At 38.4% G+C, this 16,825-nt stretch overlaps 1 protein-coding gene across 10 annotated transcripts in view; it reads right to left on the bottom strand.

The window, feature by feature from the left end:
* Nucleotides 1-16,825, bottom strand: part of CCDC15 (coiled-coil domain containing 15) — a 120,268-nt gene that overhangs the window by 28,625 nt on the left and 74,818 nt on the right. The gene's annotated exons all lie outside the window — the stretch shown is intronic.

The following is a 16,825-nucleotide window of genomic DNA, read 5'->3' as shown; positions in this document are numbered from 1 at the left end:
ATTACAGACATGAGCCACTGCACCCAGCCAAGGAAAAGAATATTAAAGATGGAGTCCATCTTTAATAGTTCGTTTTGGGGTTTCTGGAGTTGGCTGCTTAATATGATTAAACTTAAAAATGCTAAGGACTGTATTCCTAATAGTATGAAGAACATTGATAGTCCTTGGTGTGAACTGTTTAGAGTTATGTAAAATAAATGCATTTGACATTCGCGAATCATTGCTCATGAGAGGCAAGGAGTTTAGTGACTTTTGACCATATGTGGAGAACCAAGGAACACAATGAAGTTGGTTGGTTGCTCTTAAATTCACTGGCCAAAGTGATACAAGAAAATGATAAACTCAGGTATTCTAACTCTCAGCTTCAGAAGCAGATTGATACTGAGCCTCAGATCTTCTAAGATTGCCCTGAGTAAGTCTTATCTCCTGTAGAGAAAAAGCTGAGTAAGTCTTATCTCCTGTAGAGAAAAAGCTGAAACTGTGGAAAATCAGACACAAGATCTTATCATGAGAGTGGCTGACCTACAATGAAAGGTGCATGCGTAGCCTCACCAGATGTCTGCTGTTAAAATGAGGGCATTAATTGGAAAAGAATGGGACCCTGCAACTTGGAATGGGGACCTGTGGGAGGACCCTGACAATGCTGGGGACACTGAATTTGTAAACTCTGATGAACGTTTTTTTGCCAGAAGAAACAGCTTTCCCATCCCTGAGGATAGTGGCAACATCGGGTCCCCAACCCATGCTACCATCAGCCTTTTCCCCATTGTCTGGGAGATAAACCCTGTGATGCCTGAGGCAACAGTGATGGCCTCCCCTGAGGCAGTTGCCAGGCAAGATAATGCTGATTCTCCTCAGGAGCCACCCCAAACACCCTGTTTGCTTCTAGATCTAAAACCAGATTAATGTCCTGGTGGGCCCCTAGAGGTCAGGTTCAGTGTGACCCATGAGGAAGTGTGCTACACTCAAAAAGAACTGCTTGAGTTTTCTAATTTATGTAAACAGAAATCTGAAGAACAAGCATAGGAATGGATATTAAGGGTATAGAATAATGGTGGAAAAAACATAGAGTTTCATCAGGCTGAATTTATTGATTTGGGGCCACTAAGTAGGGACTCTGCAGTTAATGTTTCAGCTCAGAGTTAAAAAAGGTTTCTAATAGCTTATTTGCTTGGTTAGCTGAAATAAGGAGTAAAAGATGGCCCACTGTGAGAGAGCTGGAAATGTCTGATCTCTCTTGTTTTAATGTAGAGGAATGGAATCAAAGGCTTAGGGAGATTGGGATGGTGGAGTGGATTAGTGACTTTAGACCTACTCATCCCAGCTGGGAGGTTTCAGAAGATACGCCCTTGACCAATGCCTTGTGAAACAGATTTGTGAGGGCAGCACCTGCATTTTGAAGAGTCCTGTAATTGCTCTTCTCTGTATGTCAGATCTAACAGTGGGAATCACAGTCACTCAACTACAAAATTTAAATATGATGGAAATAATTGGATCCTGAGGTGGCAGGGGCAAGAGGCAGCACTCAAGGATCAAAGGCAAGGTGGGTGTAGCTATCATAATGGACAGCAGACGCAACATGGCAATTAGAATAGTCTAACTCGTGCAGAGCTCTGGCACTGGCTAATTAGTCATGGTGTTCCCAGAAGTGAAACTGACAGGAAGCCTACCACATTCCTACCTAATTTATATAGGCAGAAACATTCTAGATCAAAAGAACAAAAGATTAATTTGAAGCAGAAAAACAGAAAATCATGGCCCCTCAATTAATTTCCAGGCCTGAGCCCAATTTACAGACCCAGAACCCCTTGAATGAAGGGGAGGCCAGTCCCCTTGAGGAAAGACCCTACTACATTACTGATAATTTATGCAGTGAAACTTTCTCCCATCCTTCTCCAAGAAGACCTCCAGCTTTTTACCAGGATAACTGTGCACTGGGAAAAGGAAAATGATCAGACATTTTGGGGACTCCTGGACATTGGCTCTAGCTGACACGGAATCCAGGGGACCCAAAATGTCATTGTGGTCCTCCAGTTTAATAATGGGCTTATAGAGGTCAAGTAAGTAATGGAGTTTTAGCTCAGGTCTGACTTAGAGTAGGTCCAGTGGGTGCCTGGACTGATCTTAGGGTCATTTTCCCAGTGCAAGAATGCATAATTGGCATAGACATACTTAGCAGCAGGCAGAACCCCCACATTGGCTGACTGGTAGGGTAAGGGCTATTATGGTAGGAAAGGCCAAATGGAAGCCATTAGAGCTGCCTCAACCTAGAAAAATAATAAATCGTATCACATTCCTGGAGGGACTGCAGAGATTAGTAACACCATCAAGGAATCAAAAGACACAGGGTTAGTGATTCTCACCACATCCTTGTTCAACTCTCCCATTTGGCCTGTGCAGAAGACAGACGGATCTTGGAGAATGACAGTGGATTATCATAAGCTTAAGTGGTGATTCCAATTGCAGCTGCTGTATCAGATGTGGTTTCATTGCTTGCGCAAATTAACACATCTCCTGGTACCTGGTACGCAGCCACTGGCTTGGCAAATGCTTTTTTCTCCATTCCTGTGCACAAGGCCCATCAGAAGCAATTTGCCTTCAAATATACCTTTACTGTCCTACCTCAGGGGTATATCAACTCTCCGGCTTTGTGTCATAATCTTATTCGGAGAGACCTTGATCACCTTCCACTTCTGCAAGACATCACACTGGTCCATCACATTGATTACATTATGCTAATTAGATCCAGTGATTGAGAAGTAACAAACACACTGAACTTATTGGTGAAACATTTATGTGCCAGATGATGGGAAATAAATCTGACTAAAATTCAGGAACCTTCTACCTCAGTAAAATTTCTAGGGGTCCAGTGGTGCTGGGCCCGTCAAGGTAAAGGATTTGGCCCCTCCTACAACTAAGAAAGAGAGATACAATGCCTAGTGGGCCTATTTAGATTTTGGTGCCCACACATTCCTCATTTGGGTGTTTTACCCCAGCCTATTTATCAAGTGACCTGAAAGGCTGCCAGTTTTGAGTGGGGTCCAGAACAGAAGAAGGTTCTACAACAGGTCCAGGCTTCTGTGCAAGCTGTTCTGCCCCTTGGGTCATATGATCCAGCAGATCCAGTGGTACTTGAAGTGTTAGTGGCAGATAAGGATGCTGTTTGGAGACTTTGGCAGGCCCCCAAAGGTGAATCACAGTAGTGGCCTTTAGGATATTGGAGCAAGGCCCTGCCATCTTCTGCAGATTACTACTCTCCTTTTGAGAGACAGCTCTTAGCCTGTTACTGAGCTTTGGTGAAAACTGAACATTTGACTATGGGTCATCAAGTTACCATGGGGCCTGAACTAAGTGGGTACTTTCTGACCCATCTAGCCATAAAGTGGGTCATACACAGAAGCATTCTATCATCAAATGGAAGTGGAATACACATGATCAGGCTTGGGCAGGTCCTGAAGGCGCAATTAAGTTACATGAGGAAGTGGCTCAAATGCCCATGGTCTCCACTCCTGCCACCCTGCCTTCCCTTCCCCAGCCTGCACTGATGGCCTCATGGGGAGTTCCTTATGATCAACTGACAGAGGGAGAGAAGACTAGGACCTGGTCCACAGATGGTTCTGTACAATATGCAGGCATCACCCAAAAGTGGACAGCTATAGCATTTCAGCCCCTTTCTAGAACATGCCTGAAGGACAATGGTGAAGGGAAATCTTCCCAATGGACAGAACTTAAAACAGTGCACCTGGTTGTACACTTTGCATGGAAGGAGAAATGGCCAAATGTGCAATTATATACTGACCCATGGGCTGTAGACAATGGTTTGGCTGGATGATCAGGGGGCTGAAAGAAGCATGACTCAAAAACTGGTGACAAAGAAATCTGGGGAAGAGGTATGTGGATGGACCTCTCTGAGGGGCAAAAAACTGTGAAGATATTTGTATCCTATGTGAGTGCTCACCAACAGGTGAACTCAGCAGAGAAGGATTTTAATAATCAAGTGGATAGGATGACCCATTCTGTGGACACCACTCAGCCTCTTTCCCCAGCCACCCCTGTCATCACCCAACGGGTCCATGAATAAAGCGGCCATGGTGGCAGGGATGCAGGTTAGGCATGGGCTCAGCAACATGGAATTTCACTCACCAAGGCTGACCTGGGTATGGCCACTGCTGAGTGCCCAATTTGCCAGCAGCAGAGAAACAATGAGCCCTAAATAAGGCACCATTCCTAAGGGTGATCAGCCAGCTACCTGGTGGCAGGTTGAATATATTGGACCTCTACCAACATGGAAAGGGCAGAGGTTTGTCCTCACTGGAATAAACACTTACACTGGATATGGGTTTGCCTATTCTGCACACAATACTTCTGCCAACATTACCATCTGTGGACTCACAGAATGTCTTATCCGCCATCACAGTATACCGTCACGGTATTCTACACAGCATTACCTCTGACCAAGGCACTCACTTTATAGCTGAAGAAGTGCAGAGCAGTGGGCTCCTGCTCATGGAATTCACTGGTTTTACTAGTTCCCTATCATCCTGAAGCAGCTGGATTGACAGAATGGTGGAATGGCCTTTTGAAGTCACAATTACAACGTCAACTAGGTGACAATACTTTGCAGGGCTGGGGCAAAGTTCTCCAGAAGGCTGTGTATGCTCTGATTCAGTGTCCAATATATGGTACTGTTTCTCCTATAGCCAAGATTCACGAGTCCAGGAATCAAGGAGTAGAAGTGGAAGTGGTACTACTTACCATCACCCCTAGAGATCCACTAGCAAAATTTTTGCTTCCTGTTCTGCAATATTACATTCTGCTGGCCTAGAGGTCTTAGTTCCAGAGGGATTAACTCTGCCACCAGGAGACACAATGACAATTCCATTAAAGCAGAAGTTAAGGTTGCCACCTGGACGCCTTGGGCTCCTCCTACCTTTAAGTCAATAGGCTAAAAAGGGAGTTATAGTGTTGGCTGGGGTGACTGACCCAGCCTTTCAAGATGAAATCAGTCTACTACTCCACCACAGAGGTAAGGAAGAATATGCATGGAATACAGGAGATCCATTAGGGTGTCTCTTAGTATTACCATGCCCTGTGATTAAGGCTAATGGGAAACTAAAACAGTCCAAACCAGGAAGGACTACAAATGACCCAGACCCTTCAGGAGTGAAGGTTTTGGTCACTACACCAGGAAAAAAAAAAACATGACTTGCTCAGGTGCTTGCTGAAGGCAAAGGGAATACAGAATGGGTAGAAGGTGGTCATCAAGATCAGCTATGACCACATGACCAGTGCAGAAACAAGCACTGTAACTGTCAGGAGTATTTCCTCCTTTTGTTAAAAACATGTTTGTGCATGTATACACTTGTACTAAGAAAATATCTTCATTTTATTCTTCTCTCCTTTATCATGTGACATAAGATTTCTTGACTTCACATCATCATTTAAATATTGTTAACTTTATGTAACGGTATTTGGGTTGGGGATTGGTACGTTTCTGGTTGTATGAAGAATAGTTTTATTATGTTAGGCATAATTATGACCTTATTACTGTCTTTATTTGAAGATTATGTATGATCTCAGGAGATGTGTATGGGCTCAAGTGAACAAGGGGTGAACTTGTGGTGGTTAATACTGAGTGTCAGTCAACTTGATTGGATTGAAGGATACAAAGTATTGATCTTGGGTGTGTCTGTGAGGATATGCCAAAGGAGATTAATGTTTGAGTTGGTGGGGTAGAAAAGGCAGACCCACCCTTAATCTGGGTTGGCACAATCTAATCAGCTGCCAATAAGGCTAGACAAACAGGCAGAAAAATGTAAAAAGAGAGACTAAACCCTAAAGACTCATCCAAAAAGCTCCTAAAACTGATAAATGAATTCAGTAAAGTTTCAGGATACAAAATCAATGTACACAAATGAGGAGCACTGCTATACACCAACAATGACCAAGCTGAGAATCAAATCAAGAACTCAATCCCTTTTACAACAGTGGCAAAAAAAAAAAAGAAAGAAAAAAAAACCACCTTGGGAATATACTTAACTAAGGAAGTGAAAGATCTCTACAAGAAAAACTATAAGACACTGCTGAGAAAAATCACAGATGACACAAACAAATGGAAACACATCCCATCCTCATGGATAGGTAGAATCAACATTGTTAAGCAACCTACAGAATCAATGCAATTCTCATCAAAATACCACCATCATTCTATCTTCACAGAAATAGAAAAAACAATCCTAACGAAAAAAAGAGACCACATAACCAGAGCAATACTAAGAAGAAAGAACAAATCTGGAGGCATCACATTACCCAATGTCAAACTGTGATATGAGTCTTTAGTTACCAAAACAGCACAGTGTGGGTATAAAAACAGGCATGTAGACCAATGGAAAACAACAGAGAACCCAGAAATAAAGCCAAAAGCTTACAACCAACTGAAGTTCAACAAAGCATATAAAAACATAAAGTGGGATAAGGACCCCCTATTCAGTAAATGGCACTGGAACAGCTGGCAAGCCACATGTAGAAGAATAAAACTGGATCCTCAACTCTCACCTTATACAATAATCAACTCAACATGGATCAAAGACTTAAACCTAAGACCTGGAACCATAACAATTTTAGAAGATAACATCAGAAAAATTATTCTAGACATTGACTTAGGCAAAGAATTCATGGCTAAGAACCCAAAAGCAAATGCAACAAAAACAAAAGTAAATAAATGGGACCTAATTAAACTAAAAAGTTTCTACATGGCAAAAGAAATAATCAGCAGAGCAAACAGAAAACCGAGAGTGGGAGAAAATAATTGCAAACTGTGCATCCAACAAAGGACTAATAATTTAGAAGCTACAAAGAACTCAAACACATCAGTAAGGAAAAAACCAAATAATTCCATCAAAAAGCAGGCAAAGGACATGAATTTGAAATTTCAAAAGAAGATATTCAAACAGCCAACACATATATAAAAAAAATGCTCAACATCATTACTTATCAGGGAAATGCATATTAAAACCACAATGAGATATCACCTTACTCCTGCAAGAATGGCCATAATTTGAAAACAAAACAAAAAAAATAATAGGTGTTGGCATGGGTGTGGTGAAAGGGGAACACTTACACTGCTAGTGGAATGTAAACTAGTACAATCACTATGGAAAACAGCATGAAGATGCCTTTAAAAACTAAAAGTAGAAATGCCATTCGATCCGGCAATCACAATACTGGGTATCTAACCAAAGGAAAATAAGTCATTATATGAAAGAGACACAAGCACATGCATGTTTACAGAAGCACAATTTGCAACTGCAAAAATATGGAACCAACATAAATGTCCATCAACCAATAAGTGGATAAAGAAAATGTAGTGTATATATACACCATGGAATACTATGCAGCCATAAAATGAAATGAATAATGGCCTTTGCAGTAACTTGGATGGAGCTGGAGGCTAAGTGAAGTAACTTAGGAATGGAAAACCAGATATTCTATGTTCTTGCTTATAAGTGGGAGCTAAGCTATAAGGATGCAAAGGCATAAGAATAATAGAAGGGATTTTGGGAGCTTGTCGGGGCAAGAGTGGGAAGGGGTGAGAAACAAAAGACTACTTATTGGGTATAGTGTACACTGCTCAGGTGATGGATGCACCAAAATTTCAGAAATCATCACTGAAGAATTTATCCATGTAACCACAAACCACCTGTTCCCCAACAGCTATTAAAATAAAATTTAAATAATAAATAAATACATACACATGTACATACATACAAACAAGATAAAATGGTAGTCACCAGGGGCTGGAGGTAAGAAGAAAAGGGGGAGTTGCTTAACAGGTACAGAATTTCAGATTTGGAGGAAGCAGGGCAAGACGGCCATATAGAAGCCTCCAACAATCATCCTCCCTGAAGAAACTATAAACTACATAAAAAAGCACCTTCAAAAGGACCAAAAATCAGGTGAGCAATCACAGACCCTGGTTTTAACTTCATATTGTCAAAAGAGGCACTGAAGAGGGTGGGAAAGACGGTCTTGAATTGCCTGCACTACCCCTCCCTCATTCCCTGAGAGATACCACATGGCATGGAAGGAGAATCTATGCACTTGTGGGAGGGAGAGTACAGCATTTGTGGGACTCTGTAATGGAACACAGTGCTGCCAACATGAGGCAGAACTCAATCAGTGCCCAAAGAAGGAGCATTTAGACCAGCCCTAACCAGAGGGGAATCATCCATCCAGGTGGCTGGAACTTAGTTTCAGCAAACCTCACCACTGCAGGCTAAAGTGCTCTGGGGTCCTAAATAAACTTGAAAGGCTGCCTAGGCCACAAAAACTAATTCTTGGGCAAATCCTATTGCTATGCAGGCCTCAAAGCCAGCTAGTAAGACACCAGCTGGGGTAGCTAAGGGAGTACACGTGTCACCCTCCCCCAACCCCCAACCCCAGACAGCATAGCTCACTGCTCCAAAACAGACTACTATCTTTCGCTTGAGGAGAGGAGAGAAAAGAGCAAAGAGGATTTTTGTCTTGTGACTTGGATACCAGCTCAGCCACAATAGGATAAGGCACTGGGCAGTGTCAGGCCTTCATTCCAGGCCATGACTTCTGGATGACATTTCTAGACAGACTCTGGGCCAGAAGGTAACCCACAGTCTTGAAGAGAAGAATCCAGTCCTAGCAGAATTCATCACCTGCTGACTAAAGATTCCTTGGGCCCTGAATAATCAGAGAAGTAACCAGGAAGTACATACCAGGGGCCTTGGGTGAGACTGAGTTGTGCTGGCTTCAGGTGTGACCCAGCCATTCACAACTGTGGTGACTACAAGGAAAGACCCCCTTCTGTTTGAGAAAAGCAGAGGAAAGAGTAAAAAAAACTTTACCTTGATCTTAGGTAACAGCTCAGCCACAGTGGGGAAAAGCATTAAGTGGCTCTTGGGTTTCCTGATTCTAGGCCTTGCCCCTTGGACCTACCCTGAGCCAAAGGGGAGCCCATTGCTCTGAATGATGAGCCTCAGATTCAGCAGCATTCACCACAAACAAACAGAAACATAAAATACATAAGTATAGGTCAATATTCCTGAAAAACACCAATGCAAAAGTCCTCAACAAAATACTAGCAGCAACATTCAACAACACATTAAAAACATCATTCATTGTGACCAAGTAGAATTTACCACGGGGATGCCAGGATGGTTCAACAAACACAGATCCATCAGTATGATACATTATATCATCAGAGTGAAAGACAAAAACCTCATCATCATTTCAAACTGATGCTGAAAAACGTTTCATAAAATCCAACATCCCTTCATGATAAAAAAGATCCTCACAGCATGGTACTGGTACCAAAACAGAGATACAGACCAATGGAACAAAACAGAGGCACCGGAGGCAACACAACATATCTACAACTATACAATCTTTGATAAACCTGACAAAAACAAGCAATGGGGAAAGAATTCCCTATTTAACAAATGGTGTTGGGAAAACTGGCTAGCCATGTGCAGAAAGCAGAAACTGGACCCCTTCCTGACACCTTACACTAAAATTAACTCCAGATGGATTAAAGACTTAAACATAAGACCTGGCACGATAAAAACCCTAGAAGGAAATCTAGGCAAAACTATTCAGGACATAGGAGTAGGCAAGGACTTCATGAACGAAACACCAAAAGCATTGGCAACAAAAGCCAAAATAGACAAATGGGACCTAATGAAACTCCACAGCTTCTGCACGGCAAAAGAAACAGTCACTAGAGTGGATCGGCAACCAACAGAATGGGAAAAAATTTTTGCAGTTTACCCATCTGATAAAGGGCTGATATCCAGAATTTACAAAGAACTCAAACAGATTTACAAGAAAAAAACAAACTAGCCCATTCAAAAGTGGGCAAAGGATATGAACAGACACTTTACGAAAGAAGACATATATGAGGCCAACAATCATATGAAAAAATGCTCATCGTCACTGGTCATCAGAGAGATGCAAATCAAAACCACATTGGGATACCATCGCACGCCAGTTAGAATGGCGATCATTAAAAAATCTGGAGACAACAGATGCTGGAGAGGATGTGGAGAAAAAGGAACACTTTTACACTGTTGGTGGGAGTGTAAATTAGTCCAACCATTGTGGAAGATGGTGTGGCGATTCCTCAAGGCCTTAGAAATAGAAATTCCATTTGACCCAGCAATCCCATTACTGAGTATATACCCAAAGGACTATAAATCATTCTACTATAAGGACACATGCACACGAATGTTTATTGCAGCACTGTTTACAATAGCAAAGACCTGGAATCAACCCAAATGCCCATTGATGATAGACTGGATTGGGAAAATGTGGCACATATACACCATGGAATATTATGCAGCAATCAGAAATGATGAGTTCGTGTCGTTTGTAGGGACATGGATGAATCTGGAGAACATCATTCTCAGCAAACTGACACAAGAACAGAAAATGAAACACCGCATATTCTCACTCATAGGCGGGTGATGAAAAATGAGAACACATGGACACAGAGAGGGGAGTACTAAACACTGGGGTCTATTGGGGGGAAAAGGGGAGGGCCAGTGGGAGGGGGAGGTGGGGAGGGATAGCCTGGGGAGAAATGCCAAATGTGGGTGAAGGGGTGAAAGCAAACAAAACACACTGCCATGTGTGTACCTATGCAACTGTATTGCATGCTCTGCACATGTACCCCAAAACCTAAAATGCAATTAAAAAATTAAATAAATAAATAAATAAATAAAATAAAAAGATCCTCAAAAACCTGGTTATAGAAGGAACATACCTCAATATAATAAAAGTAATATATGACAGACTCACAACTAGTATAATGAATGGGGGAAAACTGAAGTGTTTCCTCTAAGATCTAAAGCACAACAAGGATGCCCACTATTACCACTGTTATTCAACATAGTACTGGAATTCCTAACCAGAAAAATGAGACAACAGAAAGAAATAAAGGGCATTCAAATTAGAAAGGAAGAAGCTGAATAATTCTTGTTTGCAGATAACACAATCTTAAAAACATGAAGATTCCACCAAAATACTATTAGAACTAAGAAATAAATTCAGTAAGTGGTAAAATCAAATCAGTGATAAATTAATTTTATTAAATTTATTTAAAAAACATAGTGATAAATAAATTCAGTGTCAAAAATCAACATACAAAAATCAGTGTCATTTCCGAAAAAGAAATCAAGAAACTAATCCCATTTACAATAACTACAAATAAAATAAAATACCTAGGGGTTAACCAAATAAGTGAAGGATCTCTACAATAAAACTATAAAACATTATATTAAAAAAATTGAAGAGGACATCAAAAAAATGGAAAGATATTCCATGTTCATGGATTGGAAGAATCAATATTGTTAAAATATCCATACTACCCAAAGCAATCCACATATTTGATGCAATCTCTATGAAAGTATCAATGACATTCTTCACAGAAATAGAAAAAACAATCCTATAACTTATATGGAACCTCAAAAGACCCACAATAGCCAAAGCTATCCTAAGCAAAACAAAACATTACCTAACTTCAAATTATACTACAGAGCTATAGTAAACAAAACAGCATGGTACTGACATGAAAACAGACATATAGACCAATGGAACAGAATAGAGAAACCAGTAACAAATCCATATATCTACAGTGAACTTGTTTTCAACAAAGTTACCAAGAACATACATTTGGGAAGACAGTCTTCTCAATAAACGGTGCTGGGAAAACTGAATATCCGTACGTAAAAGAATGAAACTAGACCCCTATTTTTCACCATATATAAAAATCAAATAGAAATAGATTAAAGACTTAAATCCCAGACCTCAAATTATGAAACTACTATACGACAATATCAGAGAAACAACAGAACATTGGTCTGGGCAAAAATTTCTTGAGTAATACCACAAAAGCACAGGCAACTAAAGCAAAAAATGGATAAATGGGATCACATCACATTAAAACACTTCTGCACAGCAAAGGAAACAATCAAAGAGACAAACCACCGAATGGAAGAAAATATCTGTGAACTATCCATCTGACAAGGGATTAATAACTAAAGCATATAAGAAGTTTTAACAACTCAATAGGGAAAAAAATCTAATAATCCAATCAAAAATGGACAAAAGAGCTGAAGAGATATTTCTTAAAAGAAGACATACAAATGACAAACAAGTATATGGAAAAGTACTCAACATCACTGATCATCAAAGAAATACAAATCAAAACTACAATGAGCTACCATCTCACCCTCTGATATGGTTTGGCTGTCTCCCCACCCATATATCATCTTGAATTGCAATTCTCACAATTCCCACAGGCAGTGGGAGTAACCAATGGGAGGTGATTGAATTATGGGGATGAGTCTTTCCTGCACTGTTCTCTTGATAGTGAATGAGTCTCACAAGATCTGATGGTTTTAAAAAATGGGAATTTCCTTGTACAAACTCTCTCTCTCGTTTGCCAGCTGCCATCCACATAAGATGTGACTTGCTCTTCCTTGCCTTCCATGACTGTGAGGAACTGCATGTGGAACTGCAAGTCCAATAAACCTCTTTCTTTTGTAAATTGCCCAGTCTTGGGTGTGTCTTTATCAGCAGTGTGAAAATGGACTAATACACTACAGTTAAAATGGTTTTTATCCAAAAGACAGGCAATAACAAATGTTGGTGATGATGTGGAGAAAAGGAAACCCTTTTGGGAATGTAAATTAGTACAACCACTATGGAGAACAGTTTGGAGTTTCCTGAAAGAATTACAAATGGAGATAGCATATGATCTAGCAATCCCAGTGCTAGGTATACACCTGCCAAAAGAAGGAAATCAGTATATCAAAGAAGCATCTGCACGCTCATGTTTACTGAAGCACTATTCACAATACCCAAGCTTTGGAAGCAACCCAAGTGTTCATCAACAGACAAATGGATAAAGAAAATGTGGTACATAGAAAGACAATGAAGTACTATTCAGCCATGAAAACAGAATGAGATTTTGTCATGTCCAACAACATGGATAGAACTGGAAGTCATTATGTTAAGTAAAATAAGCCAGGCACAGAAAGACAAACTTCATATGTTCTTTTTTATTTATTTATGGAAGCTAAAAATGAAAACAATTAAACTCATAGAGACAGAGAGTAGCAGGATGGTTACCAGAGGCTGAGAAGCATACTAGGGACCAGGAAAAAAGAAGATTTGATTAAAGGTACAAAATATACAAATATTTAATAAGATCTAGTATTTGATAGCACAACAGCATGACTACAATCAATAGCAACTTAGTTTTAAAATAACTAAAATAGTATAATTGGATTGTTTGTGATACAAAGGAAAAATATTTAAAGTGATGGATACCTAATTTACCCTGATGTGATTATTACACATTATATACATGTATTAAAATATCCCATATACTCCACAAATACATATACCTACTATGTAGTGATAACAATAAAAAATAAGAATTTCAGATTTGCAAGATAAAAAAGTCCTGATATGTTTCACAACAATGTGAATACAGTTGACACTACTGAACTGAATTTATCATTTAAATTTCTTCAAGTAACAACTGCCTGCTTGAAACAAAACAGTAATGATTTATTTTGTATTTAAAAGTAAAAATGATGACAATAAAAGCATTACGAATGGAATGAAAGATGGAAGTACACTATTAAGATTCTTACACTGTACATCAAGTAATACAGCATTAACTGAGGGTAGATGGTATATTATGTAATGCTGTATACAGTAAGTCACAGAACAACCAATAAAGTAATGAAACAAAGGGTTACAGTTAATATTCCAACAAAGGAGAGCAACTAGAATCATAAAAATATAATTCAAAAGAAGGCAGAAAAAGAGAAAAGAGGATCACAAACAGGTGGGACAAACAGAAAACAAATAGCAAGATGATAAACACATATCTAACCTGATTAATAATTCTACTAAAATTAAATGGTCTAAACACCCCAACTATTAATAAAAGGCAAAGATGGTAAGATTTGACAAAATCAAGACCTAACTACATGTTGTGATGAAGAAATGCATCGTTAAAGGTTCAAATCGGTTTAAAAAATAAAAGGGTAGAAGAAGACATACCATGACAGGTTAGTTAAAAGAAGACTGGCCTGGACATTTAGATTTCGATATTTAGATATTTAGATATATCAGACAATACAGATTTCAAAGCAAAGAAAATTATCAAGGATAAAGAAGATCACTTCATGATGATAAAGGTGTCAATTAATTATGGTGACATAAAACCCTAAATATCCGTGTACCTAATAACAGAGCTTCAGAATATGTGAAGCAAAACAAAACTGATGGAACTGCAAGGAGATACATACAAATTCAATTACAGTCACAGATTTTATTATCCCTCCCTCACTTCTGATAAAACAAGTGAGCAGAAAAATGGCAAGGATACAGTAGAGCTGACCAATACTATTAACCAACTTGACTTAATGGAGAACCAACTGTTCTTAATTTACAGAACAGTCCACAACATTTACAGACTAGCAGAATACACATTCTTTTGTTGTAACACTCTTAAACTTGGTACATTTACCAAGATAGATCATATTCTGTGCCATAAAATAAATGTCAATAAATTCAAAAGAATTCAAGACATATATAGCACACTACTTTTTTGCCACAATGGAATCAAATTAGAAATCAGTAACAAACAGTTCCTTGGGAAATCCCTAAATACCTGGAAACTAAATACAATTCAAAATAACCCATGATCAAAGGGAAAAGAAGTGGGGATATTAGAAGGTATTCTGAACAGAATAAAAATGAGTTTTTGGTAGGAGTTTTGGATGCTGCTGAAGAGTATTTAGCAGGAAATTTATAGCACTATATGCTTATATTAGAAAAAAAGGTCTTAAATCAATGACCTCGGCTTCTACCTTAAGAAATTTTAAAAAGGAAAGGAAATCAAGCCCAAAATAAGCAGAAAGAAAAAAACAAAAACAGGTTGAGTATCCCTAATCTAAAACTTTGAAATCTGAAATGCTCTAAAATCTGCACCAGCATTATGCTCAAAGGACATGCTCACTGAAGCATTTTGGACCTCAGATCAGGGATGCTGAACCAGTAGAATATAACGCAAATATTCCCCCCCCCAAAAAAAAAAACCCGAAATCTGTAATGCTTCTTGTCCTAAGCATTTCAGAAAAGGGATACTCAAACTGTGCAAAATATTAAAACAAAGATCAGTAAAATACGAAACACAAACATAGAAAAATTAATAAAATTAAAAGGTAGTTCTTTGAGATGAATAAAACTAATTTTTAGTCCATCTGATCATGAATAAAGGATATAAATTATCAATACCAAAAATAAGAGGTGATATCACTAAAGATTCTAGATATCAACAATGTAATAGAATATTAAGAACTTTATGCCAATTAATTTGTTGACAACTTAAGTGAAATGACAAATTCTTTGAAAGACAAATTATTAAAGCTAACTCAGGAAAAAAAAATTGATGACTGAAATGGTCCTATTTTAGTGACACTGAGAATGTAGTTAAGAATGCTTCCAAAATAAAAAGTCTAGAACCAGAGGGATTCACTGCCAAATTCTACCGAACATTTAAGAACTAAACAATGCCAATTCTACATAAATTCATTCAATAAAATTGAAGAGGAGAGAACACATCTCAACTCATCCTTTGAGGCCAGCATTACCTTAAAACGAAAACTTGACAAATATATTAGACAAATATCTTTTTAGATAAAGAAAACTGTAAGCTAGTATCTCTCAGAACATAGACATAAAAATTCTAAACAAAATTTTAGCAAATCTCATTACACAATATATTAAAAGGACAATCAATTATTACCAAGTGGGTGTACCCCAGGAACCCAGAGTTGGTTTAACATTCATTTCTCCCATATGTTAAACCAACATTTGTGTGTGTGGTGTGTGTGTGTGTGTGTATACACATATACTGTATATATACATCTGTGTATACTGTATACAGTATATATATACAAATGTTTGTGTGTATATACTGTGTATACACAGTGTATATATATATATACAGTATATATATATATATATATATACACACACACAAATGTTGGTTTTTCATATACATATGAGAGAAATGAATGTTAAACCAACATTTGTGTGTGTGTATACACACACACACACACAAAATGTTGTCATATTCTTTTTCTGTCATATATATATATATATGACAGAAAAAGAATTTGATTAAATTTACTATCCATTCCTAATAAAAATTCTCAAGGAGCTAGGAAGAGAAACAACTAAATGCTTTCTAAGATCAGGAATTATCCATTCTCATCACTTCCCTTCAACATTGTGCTGGAGATTCTTAGCCAGTGCAATCTGGAAAGAAAAAGAAATAAAAGACATCCAGATTTAAAAAAAAGAAGTACAGCAGTGTTTATTTGAAGACAACATGATCACCAAGTAAAAAACCCAGTGGAATTAATAAATTAGTCTATGTAAGGTTGCAGGGAACAGGATCCACATCCAAAAATCAACTGCATTTCTATACGTTAACAACAATCAGAACAGAAACTTAAAAAAAACAGCACTATAATAGCACTGAAAATAGAAAATACTTGGAGACAGATTTGACAAAAAACATGAATGACCCCTGCACTGAAAAGTATAAAATACTGCTGAGAAAAATTAAAGAAGAGCTATATAAATGTTCATGGGTAGGAAGACTCAATATTGCTAAGATTTCAATTCTGAATTTTCCCAAATTATCTCTAGATTGAACATAACCCCAATCAAAATCTAAAAATGCTATTTATAGAAACTGAAACCCTAA

The sequence above is a fragment of the Callithrix jacchus genome, chromosome 10 (genome assembly GCF_049354715.1).
Source record: "Callithrix jacchus isolate 240 chromosome 10, calJac240_pri, whole genome shotgun sequence".
In the NCBI taxonomy this organism is placed as follows: domain Eukaryota; kingdom Metazoa; phylum Chordata; class Mammalia; order Primates; family Cebidae; genus Callithrix; species Callithrix jacchus.
The sequence above is the reverse complement of the archived record's forward strand: the minus strand, read 5'-3'. Positions and strand labels throughout refer to the sequence as shown.